The sequence below is a fragment of the Sinocyclocheilus anshuiensis genome, unplaced genomic scaffold (genome assembly GCF_001515605.1).
Source record: "Sinocyclocheilus anshuiensis isolate Anshui unplaced genomic scaffold, SAMN03320099.WGS_v1.1 scaffold1031, whole genome shotgun sequence".
In the NCBI taxonomy this organism is placed as follows: domain Eukaryota; kingdom Metazoa; phylum Chordata; class Actinopteri; order Cypriniformes; family Cyprinidae; genus Sinocyclocheilus; species Sinocyclocheilus anshuiensis.
Genome location: NW_015542633.1, coordinates 298298 through 305100, shown reverse-complemented (window position 1 = coordinate 305100; position 6803 = coordinate 298298). Strand labels below are relative to the sequence as shown.

The window sequence follows — 6803 nt, the reverse complement described above, 5'->3', positions numbered from 1 at the left end:
CACACCCCACACACACACACACACACACACACACACACACACACACACACAAACAGAACTGAGCTGCCGGCCAGATGGACCTTCAAAAGTTCTAGAGGAAACCCTTCTAGAAGCTTCTGTCTGATCCACACACACACACACACAAACCGTCTCTCATGTGTTTACAACCACACATCATCAACACTCCACATTTGGGTGGAATATTAACCATAAACACACGGATTCATCAGATCTGATCACGTTACTGATCTTCATGGATTCACAGCAGCCACAAGCCTTTACAGAGCGCTTCCTGTCTCCTGACAGAGCACTTCCTGTTTAAAAACTCATACTGACACACTGAACTGCTGAACCCATTGAGAAACTGTCAGTCTGTCAGTGATTTCAGCTCATTCTCTCCTGCTTGATAATCATCCCAAACATTCCCACAAACCACAGTGAGAAATATCACAGACATATCAGGCATTCTCAGCGACCTCTGACCTTCACAGGGGAACATCCAAGGGCTCACAGGACCCTCTGAGTGAAATCTGACTGAAATGTGTCCTAAAATTCCTCAACTATGGTTGGCCACTACAATTGCTCATTTACAAACAGCTGAATCACTATAGATTCAAAATCAATCACTGCAGTTCTAAAGTGAATCATTATAGTTCTAAATGAATCACTACAGTTCAAAAATGAATCACTGCAGATCTAATCATGAAAATCAGTCTTATTGTGAAAGCACACATGGTTTACTAACACATCACATTATTATAAGTGGATCACACTCAAAAATGTGTGTTTGCACTACAGAATAATATAGTGAACTCACAACGGTCAACACAACTCCAGTGCAGAAAGAAGTGTAGCAGTGCAGAGATGAATAATACAGGCGGCTCCTGCGGGGCCCCAAGCACATGCAAGCGTCCCCTGAGAACAAAGACAGACAACAACTGTCCTGAAGTGTGCGGGGGTTCGGGTGGGTGAGCTGAACCTCCTCCGTCCTCAAACACACCCTGCTGTTTTCACAGAAAGCACAGCGTGAGCTCATGAGGACAACACACACCCCGCAGAGACAAAGAGAGAGAGAGAGAGACACAGAGAGAAACAGACAGAGAGAGCGAGAGAGAGACAGACAGAGAGAGAGCAGGAGGAATTTGCTTGGTGCAGCACAGATGAAAAACACACACTTTAGAGAGGCAGAGAGAGAGATAAGAACGAGAGACTGGTTTACTACAGCACTAATCTTATCAGTGTGCATGACTGACCCACACTACCGCACAAACCCTGAACACCGGCCTCACTGCACACACATACACATACACATACACATACACATACACACACACACACAGAGCACAATGAAGACAATGATCTACAGGTCACCTGACATCAGACGGACACACACTCACTCTCTGTGTCTGTCTCTGAGCTCTGGGCTTGATTTGAAGGCAGCATGGCCCGGCTGGTTTTAATTCAATCAAACATGCTCCTTTTGGGAGCGCTGCATGGAAACTCCAGCACGTAATGTGACCCATTTAAAGCCCTTCTGCACTTAAACAGAACCGGCCACATCCAGATTCCCGTCGACTCTCGTGCACAAAACTACACATCCACATGGTCAGAAAGCGGCGTGTTTTCATGCTGATGAGCTCCGTCAGCAGCTGTGCTGCAAACCGCAGTGTCTGCTTGACCTTTGACCTCCAGCACACATTCAATTAGCATTTTAACACTGCGTTTGTCTCGGGTTTCACACACACAGACACACTCTGACTCACGTTACAGCTGATCTTACTGTACAAAAACACACAATACTCCAGTTAAACGCTGAGAACTCTGAAACACTAATTGCTAAATTAATTGCTACAATTTGAAAATAAATCACTACAGTTCTAAAATGAATAATTACAGTTCAGAAATGAATAATTAGTTCAAATGAATCATTATTGTTACAAAATTAATTACAGCAGTTCTAAAATGAATCATTATATTTCAAGTGAATCACTGCAGTTATAAAATAAATCATTATAGCTCTAAAATGAAATATTATCGTTTATAATGATTCATTATATTTCAAAAGTGAATCACTGCAGTTCTAAAATGATTCACTATAGTTCAAAAGTGAATCACTATAGATACAAATCACTGCAGTTCTAAAATGAGTTATTTATTATAGTTAAAAATTAACCACTGTAGTTTGAAAATGTCTAAAAAAAAGTCACTGCAAATCACTGTCAGTTTGTTTTCTCACTAGAATTTGGCCAAAATCAGCATGATGTTTCTGCTACTGTGTCTATGATGATTTGAAATGCTGTCTATGTAGGCAGCTCACTAGGTTTTGACACGTTCAGATCACGAATCACAGCAATGGGCCGCAGACAGACTGTGTGGTCTGAGATCCAAACAGCACACAGTGTTTACCGGACGGCCCACAACCAGCGGCTCTGAGTTTCCACTGCTTCACGGAGTCGCTCTGAACGGAGGAAAGCGTCTCTATCTTGGCAGCGCATGAGAGGGACGCACGCGTGTGTTTTCTCTTGGCTTGAGTGGCCTGTAATGAAGCGTCTGTGTTTTTATGGAGAGCGGCAGGACCGTCCACGCTCTTATTCTTAGCTTCTCTAAAGTGAACGTTCACTGATGATCGAGCGCTGGTAAACCAGCTAACCTCAAACAGACCTTAAAGGGCCAGCGCAGGGGAAAAAGACATCACGCTGAGCCCAGATCAGTCAATCTGACCGTGGGCCCAAGGCATTGTGGGACGCAGCTGGGTCCTACGCTGTAAAAAACGTCAATAAAGCCAAGGTTATTGGAGTATTATAAAGATTACTGGAGTATGAACATACCGTCTTTCAACTTCAAACTATTACGTTTATTTAATTCAATTATTTAATGATTTAATTCAATGTGCTACTTGCAGTTTTTTTATATATATTAAAAATTTACCAGCAATTTCTGAGCAAAAACCGTTCTACACAAAATTCTTTTCAGTTTAGTCCCTAAAGCAGGGATATTATAAAAATATTGCTTGTTTTTAAACAAAAAATATGAGTAAAAATCAGGCATCAAACTTTATAATGCACAGCAAAAATAATTGAATTGTTGTTAAATATGTAATTATTAGGGATGTAACGATTACCGGTTTGACGATAAATCATGATAAAATTCCCCACGGTTAGTATTACCGTTTCATCTTTTAATTATCATTAAAACCGTATTAGATGTGTGCAGTTTCTGTCTGGCCAAAAACGGACCGAATTTGCATGCTCTGCTGTACATTTTGACAGGTTGATGAAAAACAAGCTTATGTGGATTCTACACATTTAAACAATTCCGATAAGTTATCTAAAATTATTTATGGAGCAGATAAAATCCATATAATCATCTATTAATCAATTATCATTTTGACATATCTTTTCTTTATTTAAAGGCTGAAATGTGAGGTTTACCTTTTTATGAAACTTTTTCAAAGCTATATTTAAACATTTACGTTAGATATTTGAACATGTTATTAAACTGTTGTCGGTCAAGTTGTCATTTAAAATCCGAACATCATTGGTAATGTTATTCTTTTAGTGATTATGCAAACAAAAAGTCATTTTATTTGTTGTTTGTTGATTTTTAAATATAAAACTTGGTGAAGTGATTTATGTGTCGGTACTTTTTTAACATCTCCAGAGCATTTTAACAATACCGTGATAATACTGAAAACCGTGATCATTCTGACATCGATTATAAACGTGATAAGACATTTTCATACCGTTACATCCCTAGTAATTATCATCGATATCTGTTATCTGCCTGTTAATAACAGAAATAAAACAATACAGATGTGTCATCATGAACACATTAAGACCATAATCATTAAGTACTTGACAAAGCAACATATTTTAGATTAACCAGCTCTAACTCTCAAGTTATTTCACGCTAAACAAAATAACAACGCGTTCAGTTCCAGAAAAAGACAGGAGAGAAGGAGAGAGAAGGAGAGGGAGAAGGAACTCGTCGTTTCTCTGCCACGACTCTCCGTTCTGGACACACACCGACGATAAAAGACCTAAAAACCGATTCAAGCGAGCGACTTTCTGACTTAAATCCTCACATCGAGCCGGTCTAACGTTAAACACGACGAATCGGATGTATTTCCGTTAATCTGAGGCGCACATGAGGTGAAATTGAGGTAAATGTGGAAATCTGAGGTAAATCTGCGAGAACAAAAGCTACTCACGCTCTTCAGCCGGACTCTCCCGCTAAGGAAACTCGGTGATTTCAAACATCCAGAGAACGAGGGTTTCCGTTAAACCGTCCGTCTCTCTCCCTCTCTCTCTCCCTCTCTCTCTCGCTCTCTCTCTCTCTATCTCTATCTCTCTCTCTCTCCCTCTCTCTCTCTCTCTCTCTCTCTATCTCTCTCTCCCTCTCTCTCTTAAAATACTCTGAATCAGACTACAGTTACGTTTTATACAAGTTAGGTCAAAAGTAATGTAAAAGCAACAACTTTTGTCCAGAAATCAGTAACGGATTACAACTTGTAAGTAAATCTACCCAGCTCTGTTTTTTATTATTATATTAAAATGTTTATTATTATTTTTATTTTTTATATTTTTTTGTTTCGGCCACAGAGTAAAATAAATAAATAAATGTAATTCAGACTTTTTATTAACATCTCTCAATTTTGAGTTCATACGACTAACTTTGGCTGATGTTCTGGCAAGGTTCTCTTAGAGTTTTAAACAAACGTTAACGGAACGTTGATTCAAGGTTATCTGGCTTTAATAATGTTCTCAAAACGTTAGCACAAAACCGTTATTTCTACAAGTTCAGTGAACAATTTTTCCTGAAACATTTTTGCCGGACATTTAAATGTTGCTACTTCTTTTGGAACGTTTACAAAACATTCAAACTTAACGTTCCAATAATATTTGCAAAATTATAAAATGAAATGTTCCCTTAACATTCATGCAACCAAGAAAAATGTGTGTGTGTGTTTTTTTGAATTCTTGGTTATCTTTAACATTAAAACTGGATGTTATTCAGAAATAACATTTTCATTACTTAATGGGAATGTTAGCAAAACGTTCTCAGAACACGTTTTTCTTAGCGGTTTCTAACTCAAAATTCTAAGAAAAGAATTGCGGGACGAACTCAGAATTCTGAGAAAAGTCTGACTTGTGATATATAAGCTCAGAATTGCAAGAAAGTCAGAATTGTCAAAAAAAGTCGCAATTATCCTTTTCATTTTTATCCTGTGGCTGAAACACGCTTCCATATCTGTTCTTTTATCAAGGACATGAAGAGCTTTGTTTTCTCTCGCAGGTTTCTGTAATCTCTCAGACGAGTGTTTGGACGGCACACATACTTCCCCCGCCGTAACCCTGACAGACCACCACTGATCCCAGATCATCCGCGCTCCTGTCACACACAGCTGAAGAAATAAGAGTGTGTGAATACCTTCATCGTCCAGTGTTTCCTGAGACATTCCTGAGCCAGCCAGCGTGTAAGCTTACCAAGGACTTTTCTCAGGAGACTTCAGTAAAAGCTTCCATTTGTTCTCAGTTTAATCTCACTGCTTTCTGGGAGAAACAGCTGAGATGTAAAGATCCTCATACGGACACCGCGCGCAGCGTTTATCAGTGGTTATGCCGATCTGATCTCAGTGCATTGCGTTCCCCAGAAATTAACTTTGCATTCACTTGCAAACTGAAATATAGCCTTTTCTCCCGCCTCATATTATTCATATATCACAAAAGCTTTAGCAGTGGATCTCAAGGGAACACACCTCTTTTGCGAGTGAACCAAAAATTGAAATACAATTTTTCCTCCCAAACAGCACTGGACCCCACCGACTTGCATTGTTTGGACAAAAAGACATTTCTCTAAACATCTCCTTTTGTGTTCCACAGGAGAAAGATAATCAAAGAGATGAAGAGACATCAAAACAAAGGACTGCAGGACGATCCGTGGCAATAAGCCGAGGCAGATTTACAGTGATTTTACCACATTAAAGGCTGTTCTGAGAACAACTGGCAAAGAGTGTGTGATAGAAAAACAGAAGGAGAGAAAGCTGGAAGAGAGAGCAGATGGACGAGTGAGAGGAGAAGACAGAGAGAGTCTGATCTGAGGTCAGTGCTGCAGCTGACATCTGATCAAAGGTCAAAGGTCACACCCACGTTAGCTGCAGGACGGCTGGAAGTGTTTCCTGAGACACACACACACACACACTCACACACACACACACACACACACACTCCTCTCTAATAAAAAGATTAACTTTGTGTGCTTCATAATGGCTCGTATCTGTCTCTCTCCGACCCTTGTGACCCGTCAGCCCGTCCGTTAATGTTGACGTGGAACGGGACACACTGCAGCGGTTTGGACAAACACCTCCAGCGCTTTCCCAGAGTCCCTCAGTCAAAGCACACAAAATTACCACCTTCATCTGTGAGCGAGAGACAACATAGAATCTGCTCTATTTTCAGCTGTAGCAGCAGCGCATCACTCAAATCAGACCATCAGAACACACAGAGAAGCGCTTCCTCTTCTCACATGCTGTCAGTCCTCATCTGAAGAGCTCAGGATCATCCAGAGTCTGTGTGTGAGTGAGAGAGAGAGTGTGTGTGTGTGAGTGTGTGAGTGTGTGAATGTGCGTGTGTGTGTGTGTGTGTGCGTGTGTGTGTGTGAGTGAGTGAGTGTGGTGTGTGTGTGTGTGTGTGTGTGAGAGTGTGAGTGAGTGTGTGAGTGAGAGTGTGTGTGTGAGTGTGCGTGTGTGAGTGTGTGAGTGTGAGTGTGTGAGTGTGAGTGTGTGAGTGTGTGAGTGTGTGTGA

At 40.6% G+C, this 6803-nt stretch overlaps 2 protein-coding genes across 3 annotated transcripts in view; both read right to left on the bottom strand.

Moving 5' to 3' along the window:
- lhfpl2a (LHFPL tetraspan subfamily member 2a) overlaps positions 1-4321 on the bottom strand; it is a 17332-nt gene extending 13011 nt beyond the window's left edge. The window contains exon 1 of the mRNA XM_016494244.1: positions 4211-4321. The gene's annotated coding sequence lies outside the window, so the exon portion shown is untranslated. The remainder of the gene's footprint in view (positions 1-4210) is intronic.
- arsb (arylsulfatase B) overlaps positions 1-6803 on the bottom strand; it is a 21391-nt gene that overhangs the window by 2040 nt on the left and 12548 nt on the right. Inside the window, exon 9 of one of the 2 annotated variants that reach the window (XR_001634888.1) lies at positions 12-58. The exons of the other annotated variant lie outside the window; for it this stretch is intronic. The gene's annotated coding sequence lies outside the window, so the exon portion shown is untranslated. Of the gene's footprint in view, positions 1-11; positions 59-6803 lie in introns of those variants that run through there. 2 annotated transcript variants of the gene reach the window in all.